Genomic DNA, 21,769 nt, shown 5'->3' on the forward strand with positions numbered 1-21,769 from the left:
CATCCTGTCAACTTTCTACAGGAGCTTCTCAAAACCCGTTAAGACCATTGACCCTTCATGGAATCCTTAATCCCTCATGGACTCCCCAGGGCATGGAATCCTTGGTGGCACTCGACTGGGGGTGTGGTGGGGGGTGGTGGTGGGGTTTGGTGGCAGCGCTGGATGGGTTGGGGTGGTGGTGCTGGATGGGGGGGTGGCGGGGGCATTTGACATGTACCCCCTTCTTCTCCACTCGGTCAGTCCTTTGCTCTCTACTTATTAAGAAGCCAAAACCAAAATTCAACATGGAGGCTACTAAGGCCAACTCTCGTGAGAGGTTGTCCACCCCTGCCATCGGCGCTATTTTCTGTAGACACGCTCCTGCTTTCCACCACAAATTTCAATCCCTCCTCTGATGTTTATTGACTCCCTGCCATTTATCAACTCCCGGGGGTCAATATTGACCACTTTGGAGAGCCCTGATCAAGAGCATCCTGGCTGGCTGCATCACAGTGTGATACAGTTGATGTAAAGCATTGGATTGAAGGTCAATCCACAGGACCATAAGTGCGGCAAAGGGGATCTGCAGGGTTTTGCTCCCCATTGTTGACATGATCTACTGGGATCATTGTTTGATGCACAAAAGTTTTGCTGACTCCTGCCAGCCCACAGGCAGCATTTTTCAGCTACACTGCCATGAACGAGATATAGGAGTATCAACGCGAGCACCACCAAGTTGAGGAACAACTTCTGATGATCAGAAAGAATGCTGAATGACTGAATGAACAGCTCATAAAAACCCTCAGAGACTTTACTATATATTAAACAATATTTATTCATATATGTATATATGTCCTGTGCATGGATCATTGTCTAGATGTGTGTTTGCATGTTTTAGCATGGAAGACTGGAAATACTATTTTGTCGGGTTGTATATGTAAAATAGGATGATAATGAACTTGAAATAGAGCAAAAATTTTCAGCAGCATGTATGGAAAGTATAAATTCTGATAGGCCAAGCCTGACAAGGAGAGTTCATATCTAATGTGCTTCAGCACCCAATTCACACTCCCTTCTCCACTCGACTTGTGTCTGGAAGGAGATGCATGAGCTCGATAATGAAAACCTTCAGACGAAGTATATCTTCTTTCCTGATGCTATCAGGTGATTAAATGGTTGGCTTATTTGTAAAAGATGATACTCTTGCACTATTTTAACTGTATTTTTCTCTCAACCCCATACTTTGTATCAGTATACTCTCCACTTCTGACTTGCTGTAACATTTATTATTTTAGTACCTTCTGTAGTTAAATATGGGTTGACTTGCATGGATAGCACACAGATAAAAGCGGTTCGCTCATAAATGATTTGATTCAATTCATACCATCAGTACATATAATTAGAGAAGACAGACATTGGATTCAGCCTAGCATTAAAGAAATTTTAGCAAAAGTTGAATGCTGCATTTGAAAGTCTTAATGAAGGAAAAACTGTAACAAATAGTACATTTGTCTTTGTGGACGGCAAAGGGGAGAGGCTGGAAAATGAGAGAAAAAGGGAGAAGCAAATGAGTAAAAATTGAGGTTGGAAATGAATAGAAACTCTTTCATGGGACATTTGATCAGAAATTGTCTGAAGTCAGATCCAGCTAAGGATAAGGCGATGAAGGAAATGCCTAACCCAAGGTCTGATCTCAGCATGGTTCTTTCCTGTTTGAGCAATCGATGAAATGCGAGAGCTGACCAAGGAAGAAATAAAATGGTGCAGGAAGGACGGAATAAGCAAGGAAAGGAACAAATGAGTCCTGATGCAGGGTGTTGACCCACAACACCGTCTATCTCTCTGCCTGATTCCTCCAGCAGTTTGCTATTGGTCCAGATTGCAGCATCTTCAGAACCTTCAAGAAAATAAAGGAGACACCCAAAAACTGGAGATGCTGGAACCTTGAGCAAACAATGAGCTGCCCGTGGAACTCAATGGGTCAGGCAGTATCCCTGGCCAGAAATAGTCAGTCACTGTTTCGGGTTGTGTCTGGTTAAAGTGCCAGACCTGAAACAATGGCAGACCATTTCAGGCCACGAATGTTGTGCGACCCATAGATCTCCTCTAGCAGCTCATTGGCTGCTAAGTGAAGGAGACACCCCAGTAGCAGCTGTGTTGTGATAGATTTATAGTAAGACAAGGGTTAGCATAGTTAACGTAGGATATGGCATGGTTAGCCTTGTGGATGGCATGGGTAGCACGAGGGGAATGCACTGTTAATATAGTGGTTAGCACAGCGATGTTTCAGGGGTTTGAATCCCATGCTATTTTAAGGAGCTTGCAAGTTCTCCTAGTGTCTGTGTGGGTTTCCTCTGGGTGCTCTAGTTTCCTCCCACCACTCAAGAATGTACTGGGGGGTTGTAGGTTATTTGGGGATAAGGCTTACACGGGTGGAATGGGTCTGTATATCTACATTTTAAAAAGTAAGAATTTAAAAGAACCTGGAACAACAAGAAAAACATCTCAGAAAAGTGCCTTGGAGCAATGATCCTGCAGGAGAGTTAGCTGACAGTTCATACGAGAGTTTAAAAAGAGGTAGGGCTATATTATATACAAATTGAGAAGAAGCTACTCACTTTGATCTTTAAACTGGAGGCATTTTACCATTATGTGGGTGATCAGTAATCAGAAAATCATTGCTTTAATGTTCCTCAGTACCACACCATGATTACCACAAAGAATGCTTGTGCGCAAGCAGGCACCCAACAAAGATTCAGGGCTGTTCAGGCAAAGATATACATGTAGTTGGCACACTTAACTGAGCATAGCTCAAGGATGTGAGAGACAGGCCAAGGCAGCTGAGCCTGAGAAGAATAATTATGCTGTGACATGTTCCAATTGTTCATCCATTGATGTAAGAGACAGAGAAAGCCACAGAGAAGGTGAAATGTAGCAATGAAGTCAGCAAATCAGAAAGGATGGAAAGATACAGCAATTGTTCTCAGTCAGCCTTCCATAATAGCAATGGACCAGGCATTTGAAGTGATCAAATCTTAAGAGGCAAGAAAATTTTCTCTCATTGTATCTGAGAGCAAAAGTTTGCCATTATAGAATGAGAAAAAAAAAAGTATCTACTGTACTGGCAGGAATGAATGGGGAGCTTGGGGATCAAGGGCAAGTCTCAAGAAACAAACCAACCAAAGGAAAAACTTCACCCTCATCAGCCTTGGGTCGAAAATCAGGTGCTGGAACATTTAGAAAAACAGAAAACAAGAACCAATCCAGCTGGCAGCTCGTTCCACACTTCCACTACTTGCTGCGGGTCTGACTTCCAGAGATGGAGGGGGCATATGCAGGGGGCACAGCACCTCATCTGGTGGGGCAATGCCTGTGCATGTTCCCCTTCCCTTGGTGCCAAACCTGGAAAATATTACAGCTGTGCTCATGCAGGACAGACCAGAGGACTCATCTACTGAGTCTATATGGGTGGAGCTGAGGAACAGGAAAGGTATGACTATACTCATGGCATTGTATTATAGACCAATCAATAGTCAACAAGAATTGGAGGAGATAATCTGTAGAGAGACAGCTGTGGGAAACATAAGGTTGTGATAGTAGGAGATTTTAATTTTCCCACATATTGACTGGGATTCCAATAATGTAAAAGGGCTGAATGGCTTGGAGTTTGACAATGTGTTCAAAAAAGTTTTCTAAATCAATACAAAGGTACCAACTAGAGAGAGTGCAATATTTGATCTCCTATAAGGGACCGAGACAGGACAGGAGACAGAAATATATGTAGGGAAACATTTTGAGTCCAGTGATCAGAATGCCATTAGTTTCAATTTAATCATGGAGAAGGATAGGTCTGGGCCTCGGGTTGAGATTCTAAATTGGAGAAAGGCCAATTTTGATGAAATGAGAAAGGATCTAGAATGCGTGGATTGCGATAAGTTGTTTTCAAGCAAAGATGCACAAGGTAAGTGGAGGACATTCAGAGGCAAAATTTTGAGAGTACAGAGTTTATATGTAGGTGTAAGGATTAAAGACAAGGTTAGCAGACATAGAGAACCTTGGTTTTCGAGGGATATTTGGGACCTGGTTCAGAAGAAGAGAGTGTATAGCAGGTGTAGTCAACATGGTACAAATGAGGTACTTGAGGAGTATATAAATACAAGAAGCACCTCAAGAAAGAAAGCAAGAGGCTAAAAGAAGGCATGAGGTTGCTTTGGCAGATAATATGGATGAAAATCTTAAGGGTTTCTACAAGTATATTCAGAGCAAAAGCATAGTAACAGACCAAATTGGTCCCCTTGAAGATCAGAGTGCTGGGCTTTGTATGAAGCCAAAAGAGATATGAGAGGTCTTAAATGTTTTTTCCTTCATCAGTTTTCACTCAGGAAATGGGCACAGAGTCATGTAAAACAAGCAGTGAGTCATGGAACCTATACAGATTAAAGAGGAGGAAGTGCAGGCTGTCCTAAAGCAAATAAGGGTGGATAAATCCCTAGGATTTGACAAGATATCCCATCAGACCTTGAAGGAGGATAGAGCAGAAATTACCAGGGCTCTGGCAGAAATACTTAAAATGTCCTCAGCCACAGGTGAGGTGCCACAGGATTAGAGAGTAGCTCATTTGGTTCCATTGTTTAAAGAAGGCTCCAAAAATAACCCTGGAAATTATAAGCCGATGAGCTTGATGCCAGTAGTAGGTAAATTATTGGAAGGTGTTCTAATTAGGGATAGTCAACATGGCTTTGTGCATGATAGGTGGAGCTTAACTAATCTTGTAAAGTTTTTCGAGGAGGTTACCAGGAAAGTTGATGAAGGAAAGGTTATGGATGTTGTCTATATCGATTTTAGTAAGGCCTTTGACAAGGTCCCGCAAAGCAGGTTAATCAGGAAGGTTCAGACACTAGGTATTCATGGTGAAGTAGTGAACTGAACTCAACAATGGCTAGACAGGATGATAATGAGGTAAATTGGATTAACAAGTTTGCAGATGACACCAAGTTTGTAGGCAGTGTGGACAGTGTAGAAGGTTGCAGAGGTATCTAGACTAGCTGGAAAACTGGCAGATGTAATTTAATGCAGACAAGTGTGAGGTGTTGAATTAAAGAAAGATAAACCGAGAAAGAACCTGAATGGTATGGCACTGAGATGTGCAATAAAACAGAGGGATCTGGGAAACCAGAAACACAATTCCCTGAAAGTGGAGTCACAGGTGATAGGATTGTAAACAGAGCTTTCGGTATACTGGCCTTCATAAATCTATGTATTGAATATAGGAGTTAGGATGTTATGGTAAAGTTATACAAGACATTGGTGAGGCCAAATTGGAGGACCGGAATACCCCACTTTACGAAGATAGAACATACCTAAGAAACTGTTCGTAAATGGAAAATTCATAAAGCGAAGACCCATTGACTACTATTGGAGGGAATTTTAGTAAAAGTGAAAACACATTATAATTTTTTTTTATAAAAGCAAACATGGGTTTCTTTATATAAACATATTTTCATAATTCAAGTATTTATAAAGCTGGGTTTACCTGTATTCTGTGCAGTTTTGGTCACCAGGAAAGATATCAATAAGATAGAAAGAGTGCAGAGAAGATTAACTCGGAAGTTGCCCAGACTTCAGGAACTGAGCTCGAGGGAAAGTTTAAGTATGTTTCAACTTTATTCCCTGGAGTGTAGAAGAATGAGGGAGATTTGATAAAGGTATTTAGAATTATGAGGGGGACAGAAAGAATAAGTGTAGATAGGTTTTTCCACTGAGAATAGGTGAAATACAAACCAGAGGACATGGGTTAAGAGTGAAATGGGAAAAAAATTAGGGGGAGTTTCTTCACACAGAAAGTGGTTGGGGTGTGGAATGAGGTTCTGCTGAGGTGGTGAATGCAGACTCAATTTTAACATTTTAGAAGAATTTGGATAGGTACATGGATGGGAGAGGTATGGAGGGCTATGAACCAGGTGTATGTCAGGTTAGAGGGACTAGGCAAAAAAAAAAGATTTGGCACAGTCTAGAAGGGCTTAACAGGCCTGTTTTGTGCTGTAATCTTCTATCGTTCCAAAGTTCAACATCTCACACTTGTCTGCATTAAATTCCATCTAAAAATGATGCAGCCCTATTTTCCAGCTGGTTCAGATCCCTCTGCAAGCTCTGCACCTTTCTCATGCCCATGATATTTTCCCTCACTTTGACTGCCAAAGAAATCTCACGTCTTTTTATCGCCTTCGTAATTTCTTGATTTTTTTGCATTTTTATGTTCCTCAAGTACCTCATTAGCTCCTCATTCCTATACCGTTGACGTGTTCTAAACCAGTTCACCAATATCCATTCCTATACCTGTTAACTTTGCCTTTAATGCTGTCAGGAATATACAAATTCTGCACTCTTAAAATGTTACTGTTGCAGACCTCCCACTTACCAACCACATCCTTGCCAGAAAACAACCCGTTCCAATCCATACTTTCTGAAACATTTCTTGTTTCCTCAAAATTGGCATTTCCCTAATTAATAATCTCAACCTGAGGACTAGACCTATCATTATCCATAATTATCTTTTTTTTAAACTTTTAAAATTTTTCACACTATGAAACATATTAACCAAATTACACACAAACATTTCCCTCTTGAATACACACAGTGTCATTTTCTCCCCTTTTCCCCCTCCCTTTCCTCCCTCCTACCCACTCTGCTCCCTACATATACAATTCAATAAACCTATTAAACAATGTCATCACACAATGAAAATAAACAAGAAAACTGTGTCATCTACTTTTACACACTGGGTCAGTTCATTTCATCTTCTTCTCATTCTATCATTTTAGGGGCGGTAGGCCCTCTCTGTTGTGTTCCATGTATGGTTCCCAAATTTGTTCGAATACTGTGACTTTATTTTTTTAATTATATGTTATTTTTTCCAATGGAATACATTTATTCATTTTTATGTACCATTGCTGTATTCTCAGGCTCTCTTCTGATTTTGAAGTTGGCATTATACATTTTTTTGCTATTGCTAAGGCTATCATAATAAATCTTTTTTGTGCTTCATCCAGTTTGAGGCCTAATTCTTTACTTCTTACGTTTCTTAGAAGAAAGATCTCTGGATTTTTTGGTATGTTGCATTTTGTGATCTTATTTAATATCTGATTTAGATTTTCCCAAAACTTTTCCACTTTCTCACATGCCTAGATTGCATGTACTGTTGTTCCCATTTCCTTCTTACAGTGAAAACATCTATCTGGTACTGTTGGGTCCCATTTATTGAACTTTTGGGGTGTGATATATAGCCTGTGTGAACAATTATGTTGTATCATGTGTAACCTCGTGTTTATTGTATTTCTCATAGTTCCGGAGCAAAGCTTTTCCCATTTTTTATTTTTTATCTTTATGTTTGGATCTTGTTCCCACTTTTGTTTGGGTTTACAGCTTATTTCATCATTCTCTTTCTCTTGCAGCTTGATGTACATGTTTGTTATAAAACTTTTAATTATCATTGTGTCTGTAATCACATATTCAAAGCTGCTTCCTTCTGGTAACCTCAGCCTGCTTCCCATTTTGTCCTTTAAGTAGGTTTTCAGTTGGTGGTACGCAAACATCGTACCGTGAATTATACCATATTTGTACTTCATTTGTTCAAAAAATAATAAATTATTTCACAAAAAATAATTTTCTACTTTTGATCCCTTTTCTCTCCCAATCTCTAAAGGAAAGGTTATTTATTGTGAAAGGGATTAGTTGATTTTGCGTCAATAATAATTTTGGTAGTTGGTAATTTGTTTTTTTCCTTTCTACATGAATCTTCTTCCAAATGTTGAGCAGATGGTGCAGTACTGGTGAACTTCTATGTTGCACCAGTTTTTCATCCCACTTATAAAGTAAATGTTCTGGTACCTTCTCCCCTATTTTATCTAGCTCTAACCTGGTCCAATCTGATTTTTCCCTTATTAGATAAAATTCTGATAGATATCTTAATTGTGCTACTCTATAATAATTTTTAAAGTTTGGTATCTGTAAGCCCCCTTGTTTGTACCATTCTGTTAATTTATCTAGCACTATCCTCAGTTTCCCCCCTTTCCATAAGAATTTCCTTATTATTATCTTTAGCTCATTGAAGAATTTCTCTGTTAAGGGAATTGGTAACATTTGAAATAGGTATTGTATCCTTGGGAAGATATTCATTTTAATGCAATTTACCCTTCCTATCAGTGTTAGTGGTAAATCTTTCCAATGTTCTAGTAATCTTGTAATTTCTTCATTAATGGCTGATAATTTAACTTGTATAGATGCCCTAGATTATTATCTAGTCTAATACCTAGGTATCGGATTGCTTGTGTTTGCCATCTAAATGGTGATTCTTTCTTAAACTTTGTGAAATCCGCATTATTCATTGGCATCGCTTCACTTTTACTTGCATTGATCTTGTACCCTGATATTTCTCAATATTCTTTCAATTTCTTATGTAATTCTTTTATTGATAATTCTGGTTCTGTTAAGTATACTATGATGTCATCTGCAAATAGACTCATTTTATATTCCTTCACTTTTATTTTTATCCCTTTTATTTTATTTTCTGTTCTTATCAGTTCAGCCAAGTGTTCTATAGTTAAAGCGAACAGTGAGGGAGATAGTGGACATCCCTGCCTAGTTGACCTGCTTAATTTAAATTGGTTCGATATATATCCATTTACTGTCACCTTCGCCAATGGTCCCTTATATAATGCTTTAATCCAATTAATATATTTCTCTAGTAGGTTGAACCTCTGTAGTACTTTGAATAAATAATTCCATTCTACCCTGTCTAAGGCTTTCTCTGCGTCTAAAGCAACCACCACTGTTGGTGTCTTATTTCCTTGTACTGCATGGATTAAGTTAATGAACTTTCAGATATTGTCTGTTGTTCGTCTTTTCTTAATAAATCTAGTTTGATATAGTTTTACTATTTTTGGTACACAGTCGGCCAATCTGTTTGCTAATAGTTTTGCTATTATCTTATAATTTTACTTAAGTAGAGATATTGGTCTATACGATGCTGGTGTTGGTGGATCTTTCCCCGTCTTTGATATTACTGTAATCATTGCTGTTTTACATGAATTTAGGATGTTTTGTGTTTCTTCATTCTGGTTCATTACTTCCAGGAGAGGAGGAATTAATAAGTCTTTAAATATTTTATAGAATTCTGTTGGGAGTCCATCCTCTCCAGGTGTGTTATTGTTTTGGTAGCTTTTTTTAATATATCCTGTATTTCCTCTATCAAATGGTTTTATCAATTTGTTTTGTTCCTCTTCTTGCAATTTCGGTAGTTCAATTTTAGCTAGAAACTCATCTATTTTGTCTTCTTTCCCTTCATTCTCAGTTTGGTATAATTGCTCGTAGAATTCCTTGAAGTTTTCATTAATCTCTGTTGGGTTATATGTAATTTGTTTGTCCTTTTCCCTTGATGCCAATACCATTTTTTTAGCGTGTTCTTTTTTAAGCTGCCAAGCTAGTATTTTGTGCATTTTTTTCTCCTAGCTCATAATACTTCTGCTTTATCTTCATTATGTTCTTCTCCACCTTAAAAGTTCTGTATTGTTTCGTATTTTATATTTTTGTCCGCCAATTCTCTTCTTTTTGTTGTATCTTCCCTTTTTGCTAGTTCTTTTTCTGTACTTACTATTTCCCGATTTTAGTCCTTCTTCATCTTAGTTACATAACTTATTATCTGCCCTCTGATCAAGGCTTTAATTGCATCCCATAATGTAAATTTAACTTTCACTGATTCCATATTTATTTCAAAGTACATTTTAATTTGGCACTCATTGAATTCTCTAAAATCCTGTCTGAAGTAGCATGGAATTTAATCTCCATCTATACGTTCTTGGTGAGATATCTTCCAGCTCTATTGCTAATAACAGGGGTGAATGATCCAATAACAATCTAGCTTTATATTCCATTTTCTTAACTCTCCTTTGGATATGGGCTGACAATAGGAACAGGCCAATCCTTGAGTATGTTTTATGTCTACTCAAATAATATGAGTATTCCTTCTCCTTTGGGTGTTGTCTCCTCCATATCTCCAAAAGTTGCATTTCCTGCATTGATTTAACCATAAATTTGGCTACTTTGTTCTTTCTGCTAGTCTTTTGTCCACTTTTATCCTTTATTGAATCCAAATTAAGGTTAAAGTCCCCTCCTATCAATATATTCCCCTGCATAGTTACAATCTTTAAAAAAATATCTTGCATAAACTTTTGATCCTCTTCATTAGGTATTAGGTATTATCTTATATTGACCAAATTCCAGGGTTCTGAATATATCTGGCATTTTATCATTATATATCTCCCTGCTGGATCTATTATTTCCTCCTCTATTTTGATTGGTACATTTTTATTGATTAATATAGCTACACCTCTGGCTTTTGAGTTATACGATGCTGCCATTACGTGCCCTACCCAGTCTCTCTTTAATTTATTATGTTCCACTTCAGTTAGATGCATTTGCTGCACGAATGCTATATCTATTTTTTTCTTTTTTCAGTAAATTTAATAGCCTCTTCCTTTGGATTTGGTTATGTATTCCATTAATATTTATAGTCATATAGTTCAACATGGCCATTTCATACTTTGTTTACATCTTATTTCCGCTTCCTCACCACCACCTTTCCCCTTTTCCCCATTTCCATTTCTCAATTTTCTTTTTTTGAACGCATTGTATGGCAACACTTCTAAAACATAAAATATTTCAACCATTCCCACATCTAAAATTCCCTTAACCCCAAGTGTCCCCCCCCCCCTTTCTGAGTCACCCCTTGTCCGGCAACAACAACTCCCTTCTCCATTCGGACTGCGAACCCGTTCGCAAGTCTCAACGGATTTCGCAATGACTGTTATCCTCTCTCACCCAGCCCTCTCCAGAAAAGACTTATCTTCACATTACAACAAAGCTCCCCCTGGTTTCTTCTCTTTTTCTTTTATCTATTTATTTATTTATTTATTATTAATTTTTTTAACCCCTCTTCTTTTTCCCCTTTCTCCCTTACTTGCCTTTTCTTCCGTCCTTTAGTTCATACTTATACATTATTTTTACTTTATATGTAGTTTGACATCATTCTTTTTCCTTGTTACACCTCTTCATCTCTCTTTCTGTCTTGCAGGCATTCTGCAAATTCTTGTGCTTTCTCCCGATCCGAGAACAGTCTGTTTTGCTACCCCGAGATAACTATTTTAAGCACCGCTGGATATCTTAACATAAATTTATAGCCTTTCTTCCATAGGATCGATTTTGCTGCGTTAAACTCCTTTCTCTTCTTCAGGGGCTCAAAACTTATGTCTGGGTAGAAATTTTTTTTTGACCTTTGTATTCCAGTGGTTTTTTGTCTTCTCTCAGTTTTTTTCATTGCCTTTTCCAATATATTTTCTCTTGTCGTGTATTTCAGGAATTTTACTAAAACGGATCTTGGTTTTTGTTGTGACTATGGTTTCGGGGCTAACGTTCTGTGTGCCCTTTCTATTTCCATTCCTTTCTGCATTTCTGGCATTCCCAGGACTTTCAGGATCCATTATTTTATAAATTCCTTCATATCTTTGCCTTCTTCATCTTCCTTAAGGCCCACTATCTTTATATTGTTTTGCCTATTATAGTTTTCCATTATATCCATATTCTGATCTAACAACTCCTATGTTTCTTTAACATTTTTGTCACTTTCTTTCAATTTTCTTTTTAAGTCGTTCACTTCCATTTCTACTGCCATTACACGTTCTTCGACATTTTCTAATCTTTTCCCTACATCTGTTGTCTTTATTCTACTCACTTTTTCTTCTGCACTTTTCATTTTTCTTTTAATTTCACTAAATTCTAGTGTCAACCATTCTTTTAATGCTTTCATTTGTTCTTGAAAAAAAAATTTCAATGTATTGACAATTCATTTTATCTCCTATTCCTCTGTGCGGAGCTTGGTGTTCCTCTTCTTCTTCTGTGTCTGCTCTTGGGTTTCTGTCTTCTATTTCTCTTCCCTGTATCTGTATCTCTTCTGACTTTCTTGTTGAGCTGCTTGTCTAGTTTGTTGGGTTTTTTATTTCCATGGTGTCTTCTTCTGCACTGGTTATCTGTTGTGTCTCTAGTTTCCTTTTTTTCATTCTCACCCCTCCCGTTCCTGTTATTTTCTTTATCTTCCAGCTTGGAGCTCTGCTGTCAGGTCTCTCTCAGCTGTTCATGCTGTGTCATATGCATCGCGCATGCGCAGTTGAACACCCGTTTGGCTCCGTGAGCCATTTTTGCAGTCCTGCAGTTAGTGGATCGTGACCCTGTGGGGTCTCCACTAACCTCGGGGAGTGGGCTCCTCTTTCCACTGTGGGTCCCTGCTTTTTCGTGCAGGTAAGGCCTTCACCTTTCTCTTACGGCTTCGTTCTCCTTTTCTTCCCATTGTTTTTGGCTTTTCTTTCTTAGGTGCCATTTTCTCCACACCTTTATTTTTTATTTGTTGTGTTTTGTGTATCTGGGACTTTGCTTTTTCTTCACTTTTTTCCTTCTTTTCTGGAGAGGGCTGGTATTTTCCATCACTACTACTCCATCATGTGACTCCTCCTATCCATAATTATCTTGAAGTGAATGGCATTATGATCACTGGACCCAATTGTTTCCTACACACCTCTATCATCTGTCCTGTCCCCTCATAGGAGATCCAGTATTTCACTCTCTCTAGTTGGTACCTCTACATATTGATTTAGAAATGATTCCTGAATATTTGACAAACACTAACCCATCCATTTTACAGTGTGGGAAACCCAGTCATTGTATGGAAATTATAAGCTTCCTGCTGGTGTCTGCTCTCTCTCTCCAGAAATGCTCCTCCGATTTTTGCGGACTATAGGGTGGTTTATAATAAAATCCCATTAATGTGATCAATCATTTCCCATTTTTCAGATGCACCCATATAGCTTCAGTAGACATGGCCTCTAGTCTGTCACCACTGTGACATTTTCTCTGAACACCCTCTCCTTTTCATTTCACCCTCTCTATCACACGTGAATCAAAGGAATCCTGGAACATTGAGCTGCCATTACTTCCCCACCTCCATCAAATTTTGATAAACTTGCATATTAATATTGCATGTGCCAATCCATGCCCTAAGCTTGTCTGCCTTTCCAACAACACTCCTTGCATTGAAATAGGCACACCTGAGAAAATTTTTCCCACCATGCACAGCCCTTTAATTCCTGGATGATTTGAGCTGGCTTCAAATCCTCTAGACTGCCAGTTCACCATAACCTTAATCATAACTTAATGGCCTCCAGCCTCTGTGGAGGACCATTTACTAAAACGATGAATCTGTTTCTCTCTGGACCTGCTGAGTATCTCCAGCATTTTATTTTTCTTTCATAAGCTCAGGTTGGCCCTCGAGCAAAACTGGTGAAAACCTATTTACCCAGACTAGAAATTATTTCTGGTTCAGTTAATTATGTTTTTTTTTCAAATTTATAGGAGCTTAGAGGGCACTCACTAATCAAAAGATAGTGGATGTTTTGATGGTACACAAGAAACCACCAAAGAAAGCCAAATTATCAGTCAGAAGTAAAACATGGAAGTCTGCAGGCACCGCATTTGAAGTAAAAACACAATGGTAGAGAAACTCAGCAGATAAAACACTGTTCTTTATATAGCAAAGATAGATATATAACCAACGTTTCAGGATTGAGTTTCTTATCACTGCCAGAACCCAATTTGAGCTCCTTTGCCTTCTCTGGTACCTTAACCTTAGGGAAGATGAACAGCCGTGTGCAGGAGCTTATGTGGAGATGCATCACAGTTTTATTTCCAACAAAGTTTGCAGAAATGAAAACAACTTCAGTTTGGAGTTTTTAAAGAATCTTCACAATCAAAAACTATCTAAATGTGCTTTACACCCAATTCCTTTTTTGCTAAGCGATTTTTTTTTAAACAGAAGTCAGTGCTGTGTAATACAAGGCTAGATGATTGGAAGTACGATATCAGGTTGACCTTTCTCTTCTTAAATTGCTTAAAGCCATCTGCAATTCCCCTCTTACCCAGAGATTAGCCAATTCAGCTCAAATTAATTATCAACCAGAACCTTCTTTGGATTGTGCTGCAAATTTCTGATTGGATAAACTTTATGAAAAACTGTAAACAAGAGCAAAATAAAGATGTGAATTTGATTTCATGTCCTTAATGTTGTTGAAATTAACCAGTGGTTGTAATTTCCCACAAGCACATTAACCATGGCGTCACTTTATGAAATGTAATCTGCTTGTTACCCTTCAAATATCTCCCCAAAAATTGTTTTCTCCACAAAGTATGCATTTGGCATTAGCCTTCCTGCATGAAGAGAGAGAAGAGCAGTTAATTTTAATTAAATTGCTGCAGAATGATAACCATTTACTTCAGTCAATTGTGGTCTCTTTCCTCACAAGCTTTTAGTTAGTTTATCAATTCCTCATCAAGTGAGAAGAAAATAATCTCTATCTCCTCACTCAATGACACATTCCGTTTTTGACCTGATCTGTTATCAAGATAAATTATTCACTCAAATAGAATAATTGACAGCTGTCAGTGAGAAGACTGAAAATAATTTCAAGTCACTATTGCCCCATCTAATTTCCTTTGATCCATTAGTTGAGGTATATTTTCACATGTAGAGTTATAATCCTTGATTGCCCTCCATTAGTTCACTTAAATTACAATGCTATTTGTGAATTCTTTGGCAATAATTGTCGGCTTCACTGCAAACCCTGTGCATACTTTGAAGAATGGGGCATCAGATAATGGAGAAACAAGATTCATTTTCCCCTATTGCGCCTAGAATCACTAAAGTAAATTAAGACTCTTCTGGCTTTTAATTTAGAAGATACGGTTACCAGGATGTTAATGCCCACTTCAGTGGGTATTTAAGTGACATCTGTCCTTGGACTCATGCATAGGTTAGGATAGGTGAGGAACCAGATTATTTCCTTAAATCAGCTATTCTAGAGGTCATTATTCATGATGCTAGCTTTTTAATTTCAAATATATATTATCTGAATTTTCTCTGGTGAAAGGTAAACACTTCTCTTGATTACTCATCCATTGTACTTCCCCAGTTTGCTAGCACATTCCTCTGGTGCCCACCACCCCCACCCCCATCTCTGATCAGATGACAGAACAAATCACAAATCAATCAAGAGATGTTGCTGAAATCCATGGCTCAGCCAACTTCACATAGCAGTATTTTTCTCTTTTTTTTCTTTGGCTTGGCTTCGCGGACGAAGATTTATGGAGGGGTGATGTCCACGTCAGCTGCAGGGTCGTTTGTGGCTGACAAGTCCGATGCAGGACAGGCAGACATGGTTGCAGCGGTTGCAGGGGAAAATTGGTTGGTTGAGGTTGGGTGTTGGGTTTTTCCTCCTTTGTCTTTTGTCAGTGAGGTGGGCTCTGCGGTCTTCTTCAAAGGAGGTTGCTGCCCGCCGAACTGTGAGGTGCCAAGATGCACGGTTTGAGGCGATATCAGCCCACTGGCGGTGGTCAATGGGGCAGGCACCAAGAGATTTCTTTAGGCAGTCCTTGTACCTCTTCTTTGGTGCACCTCTGGCCTCGGTCGAGTGAGGCAGGCGGAGGCCCCGGTCCGGGCAGAAGCGAGGGGGAGGCGGCGCCCCCGGCCTCGGTCGAGTGAGGCAGGCGGAGGCCCCGATCCGGGAAAAAGCGAGGGGGAGGCGGCGGCCCCGGCCTCGGACGAGTGAGGCAGGCGGAGGCCCGCTCCGGGCAGAAGCGAGGGGGAGGCAGTGGCCCTGGCCTCGGTCGAGTGAGGCAGGCGGAGGCCCCGGTCCGGACAGAAGCGCGGGGGTGGCAGTGGCCCCGGCCTCGGCAGAGCGAAGCAGGTGGAGGCACATAGCAGTGACTACCCATGAAATCACAGGGGGATTGAATTGAGGGCTTTTGTTGACCCCCATTGTCAAAATTCCCAGTATTCCATTTACCACATTCAAACCATGTATCCAAATATGAAAAAAATCTGGTTTTGTAGATTGTTAGGTAGGGTACGATATGCAGTAGTTTTAGTATTAGATGGGAAGTCCATTGCATGTGTATGTGAACTGTGATTGGACCCTTACCCAGAGATGGGCTTTCCTGGCAATTGACATTTTAGTAAAGCATTCTGGAGCAGGCTACTGTTGCAAACACAGAGGCTGCACCTGGTATTAGAAGCATGAGAAGTGGGGTGTGGTGAGTCTCTGATTTCAGACACTCAGAATGTGATGACTTCTCCATATTTCTCAAGGGTGGGAAGGTCCAATCTCTCATCCTCCAAAGGCCCTCAAAGAATGGAACAGAATCTGATGAGGAGAGGAGGATTTCCTGTTTCCCTTGAACATGAGCAAACCAAGATTAATATTGTTTGCCAGCCTCAGCAAATACCAAAATTGCTTTTCTGCCTTTTGCCTGACCCTGGAGCCTCAGCCATTACTAAATCTGAACACAGACAGTTTGGAGGTAGTTGGGTGATAAGATTGAGATTTTATAACTTTAACCTCATCTAACTCCAATTCATTCATTATTGGGGGAGTCTTATCTTACAGTATGGAAGGAGTTGAACTGTGATAGATCTTTGAAAGGGAAGGTACAAATATTCAAGGTTTTTATCTCTTTCCCTATTGCCTATAAATTTCCTCCATTTCAAACCATTTTCCTTTTCCTCAATCACCACTGAATTTGCTTGCAGCAGCTTTTAAAACAATGCTTTCCAGATTATAATAAGATTATGTATGAAGAATGGCCATCTCTTTATTTTGACCCTCTGCCCTTTAGTTACCGAATGCCACCCCCACCACCCACCCCCCCTCCCCCCACTGGAAAGGATTTCTTTTCACTTCAAAGCTTCCTGATTTTGAATACATATTAAATCAGAGATCCATCCATTGATTGCTTTGGAGTGCTTGGAGGGGAAGATTGCAGGGAAAATGAAGAGACTGGAGATGGAAAAGAATTGAGGATGGACCTTTGGTGGAACAAGGGTAGGTAATTAGGGAGGACATTGTGCTCTGTTGCAAAAATTGATGCTGCTGGAAAAAAAAACCATCGATGACCTGAAGGGAAGAAGAGGTGGAAGGTGCTGAATGGTCTACTACATTTGCTTCTTACTTTCCAATGCAATTGATTCTATGAACTGACCTTAGATTTTTAAGTTTAAAACTGGATCTAGATTCGTTGGGAAGATAGCGTAGATAACTAAAGACTGCACACGCTGGGATTGTCATAAAAACACAAATGTTGTAGGAGGTCAGCTGGTCTAACAACATCCATAGAAGGTAAATATATATTACCGACGTTTCAGGCTTGAGCTCTTCCTCAAGGTATGAGTGAAAAAAGAGACAAGTGTCTCAATTAAAGACTGTGGAAAGAATGTTAGGGTGGTACAATTAGCCTGGCTGATAGCACAACACTGTTGCAGTCCCAGCGATCAGGACTGGGGATCAAATCCCGTGCTGTCTATAAGGAGTTTGTACATCTGCATGGGTTTTACCCAGGCACTCTGGTTTCCTCCCACGCTTAAAAATGTAATGGGGTTGTAGGTCAATTGGACAGCATGGGCTCATTGGCCAAAAGGGCCCGTTGCAGTACTGTATATCCAAATGAAAAACTAATGGGAGGGGGAGGTGTACAGACTAACAGACAAAATGTGTTAATTGACCATGGTAAGGGGAAAGGCGAGAATTGATTTTGGCTCTCAAAGGAGAGAGAGAAGGGAAAAGAGAGAATGAGAGGAAATGACAAAAAAGGGAAGAGAGAGAGAGAGAGAGACAGAACAAGAGGAAAGGAGACAGGGGGACGAAGATTGGGGTGGGGCTTAACAGAAATTGGAGAAGTCAATTTAATGCCACCCAGTTGGAGGGTGACCAGATGCAACATTGAGGTGATGTTCCTCCAATTTGCGGGTAGTCACAATTTTACAGTGCATGAGACTATGGACAGACATGTCTGTAAGGGATTGGGTGGATAATTATAATAGGTGGGCACTGGCAAATAGAACTGAACTCCTCTTCGTTAAGTCAAACCAGGATAGAAAGAACACAATGACTGGCAAAGCCTTGGAGAGGGCTGTAGAACAGAGTGACTGCAGTGCATAGTTCCCTGAAAGTGGCAACTCCTGAGGATGCAGGGATGAAACATTTGCTTCAGTGAGTTCAAAAGTTAGGAACTCATGATACAGCTATACAAGCCATTGGTTGAGAGCACATATGGGGTACTGTTTGCATTTTTGGTCATCCATATAGCATATCAATAAATTATAAAGTGTGCAGAGTTGATTCACCAAGAAATTGACAGGACTGAAAGATTTGAGTTACAGGAAGAGGTTCGATAGACTGGGTCTTTATTTCCTAGAGCATAGGATACAGATGGATGATTTTATAGATATGTATAAAAGTATAAAAGGTGCGGACAAAATCAATGCTTACAATCCTTTTGCCAAGGTAGATACTTCTAGAATCTAGAGGTGTAGGTTTAATGTGAGGGGGAGAGACTTAGAAAGAATCTGAGGGACAATTTCTTTCACAGCATTAACAATGAAGTGCTTGACTTTGTGGATGAAGATTTATGGAGGGGTATGTCCACGTCTGCTGCAGGCTCGTTGGTGACTGACAAGTCCGATGTGGGACAGGCAGGCACGGTTGCAGCGGTTGCAAGGGAAAATGGGTGGGTTGGGGTTGGGTGTTGGGTTTTTCCTCCTTTGTCTTTTGTCAGTGAGGTGGGCTCTGCGGTCTTCTTCAAAGGAGGTTGCTGCCCGCCTAACTGTGAACTGCACGGCTGGAGGCGATATCAGCCCACTGGCGGTGGTCAATGTGGCAGGCACCAAGAGATTTCTTTAAGCAGTCCTTGTACCTTTTCTTTGGTGCACCTCTGTCTCGGTGGCCAGTGGAGAGCTCGCCATAGAACACGATCTTGGGAAGGCGATGGTCCTCCATTCTGGAGACGTGACCCACCCAGCGCAGTTGGGTCTTCAGCAGCATGGATTCGATGCTTGCAGACACTGCCAGCTCAAGTACTTCGATGTTGGTGATGAAGTCATTCCAATGAATGTTGAGGATGGAGCGGAGACAGCGCTGATGGAAGCGTTCTAGGAGCCGTAGGTGATGCCGGTAGAGGACCCATGATTCAGAGCTGAACAGGAGCGTGGGTATGACAATGGCTCTGTACACACTGATCTTTGTGTGTTTCTTCAGGTGGTTGTTTTTCCAGACTCTTTTGTGTAGTCTTCCAAAAGCGCTATTTGCCTTGGCGAGTCTGTTGTCTATCCCTTTGTTGATCCTTGCATCAGATGAAATGGTGCAGCCGAGGTAGGTAAACTGGTTGACCGTTTTGAGTTCAGTGTGCCCGATGGAGATGTGGGGGGGCTGGTGGTCATGGTGGGGAGCTGGCTGATGGAGGACCTCAGTCTTCTTTTAAAACATATCTATATACAATATAACAAAAACTGTCACAATGGTCAAAAAGTACATGCCCAGAATGAAAGGTTTCTGAAGGATATGGACCAAATGCAGGCAAATAGGACTTGCTCAAAAGAACATCATGGTTGCCATGGACAAATCAGCCAAAAAGCTTTTTCTATGTCTCTATGGATCTATAATTTGCCAAGAAAATTATTCCAAAGCCATTACTTATGGATTCATGGACACCCAAGAAGCAGTAACCTAACCAGTTGTGCAGTCTACAGGAACATTCTTCCAAATGAAAAGATCTACCCATTCAGATAGCTCATGCTTAGAGCACTGGCCTTGAAAACCAGGGGTCGTGAGTTGATTCTTCGCTGGGGCCTTATTTCTGTGAGGGTTGCTTGACTAAATCTTTAGTAACTCTTTGTCTTTCTTACAGTCGACAATTAAAGAATTTAATGTATGTTATATTCTAAATGTAGTATTACATGACAATTATGGAAATGTTACCTTACCTTTCCATCACCTTAAGACCCCATCTCCTTAGTTATCGACCACCTTTCTCACATCCAACTTCCAAGCTGGACCCCTCTCAACCTTAGACATGGACTATGATTCCTTCTGATCCCACATCACAGGCTGCAGATTATATCTGGCAGCTGAACTCTTCACTACCCTGAATCCACCAACCAGGGAACCTTTTGGGATTGGTCATTGCAGAAAATTTCTTTTATTTCTGGGTTTTTTTCTTCTTCTGCTGAGGTAGGTCTTTCCCTTTAGAAAACTGGCAAGATTTTTAATTATTATTTGTCCCTCCAAGAACCCATATTTCAAGGTCATCAATTTTGAATTGTGACAGCTATGTCCCAGATTCACAACTTCAATATATACTGTAAATACAAATTGCACTTAATAAAATTATCTTATTTTGACTTTAAAATTTCATTCTATTATTTATTTTAAAGGCTTCCAAACACTATTTTCTATTAAATAAAAAAATATAAATCACTGACTCTTGTAATACTGATATTAAAATATTAATTGATATTTAATTAATTGTAATACTGATATTAATTGTAATTAATTGTAATACTGATATTAATTGTAATACCGATATTAATTGTAATTAATTGCAATACTGATATTAATTGTAATTAATTGTAATACCAATATTAATTGTAATACTGATATTAATTGTAATTAATTGTAATACTGATATTAATTGTAATACTGATATTAATTGTAATTAATTATAATACTGATATTAAAATATTAATTGTGGTTACAGCATTTTTAGAACTATAATTAGACATAACTACCTATTTGAATATATTTATCACGCTGTTTCATCTTCCAGCAGGATATCGACAATGATCTCTGTATTTCTTTGCTTCTCTGAAGACTTACCATTGTTTAATTGGAAATCCTGAGAGTCTTAGCTCTCATTTATAAAAACAACAATTGTCAGGCATGTGAAATGAACACTACATTTTAAATGAAGACCAAGAATGAAAAACTAGTCGAGTGTAAATCTTATCTTTTAAAGATAAATGAATAATTTCTGAGTAACAAAATAATTTATTTAGAACAAAAAACCAGAACGTTGGAAGAACTCAACTGACCAAGCATTATCTGTGGAGGCAGTAGGTCTAAGTTGATATTTCAGGTTGAAACCCTGAGTCAGGGCTGAGAGAGTAGAGATAAGATTGGCAGAGAAAGAGAGAGGTGGGTAGAGATCTACTGATTGGTGGAAACAGATTGGGGGTGGAGGGAGTGTTATAATGATGTTCATAAGTTTATTCTCATTTACATATGCATTAACACACATGTACTTCAGAAAAAAACCCTCTAAGAGTATTCATTAAATTGCCCCACTATGGAAAGAGATAAAAATAAAAATAAATAATTATTCACAGTTACAGTTAGCTCAAGAAAACAAAGGGGGTGTTTCAATAGTTATACACGCAGTATTTAAATAAACCCTTCCCACCCTCCCTTCCAAAACCCCAGAAAGAAAAAATGAAAGGAAAGCATAAAGAAAGAAGGACCAGAGAATACCAAGGAAATAGAGCATTTATACCATAAAGTCTAATATTGGAGGCTACTGAGGTCTTCAGAGAGTCTATTAAGCATACAAACCCAGATTTTGTAAATATGGGTGCCATATTTCCCAAAATGCATGATATTTATTTTGTAAACTGTAAGTAATCTTCTCAAGTGGTTATACAGCTGCAAAGTTCTGCATGCCATCTTTCCATACCCAAATCTGTAAGTGACTTCCATGATATTACTATACCTTTCCAAGAAACTACTAAAGCAATTTGTACAAATTAAATTTGATTCATAGTTAATTTTAATTTAGGCCTTATAACCTTAATATTACTCAAAAAAAATAA

General features: G+C 39.3%; 1 long non-coding RNA gene across 2 annotated transcripts in view; it reads left to right on the top strand.

Moving 5' to 3' along the window:
* The window catches only part of LOC138752799 (uncharacterized), an 88,895-nt gene that overhangs the window by 63,811 nt on the left and 3,315 nt on the right, over positions 1 to 21,769 (top strand). The window contains exon 2 of one of the 2 annotated variants that reach the window (XR_011350944.1): positions 20,731 to 20,841. This is a non-coding gene — a long non-coding RNA (uncharacterized lncRNA). The remainder of the gene's footprint in view (positions 1 to 20,730; positions 20,842 to 21,769) is intronic. The other variant, XR_011350945.1, reaches the window with a different exon arrangement.

This window comes from Narcine bancroftii, chromosome 2 (genome assembly GCF_036971445.1).
Source record: "Narcine bancroftii isolate sNarBan1 chromosome 2, sNarBan1.hap1, whole genome shotgun sequence".
Taxonomy (NCBI): domain Eukaryota; kingdom Metazoa; phylum Chordata; class Chondrichthyes; order Torpediniformes; family Narcinidae; genus Narcine; species Narcine bancroftii.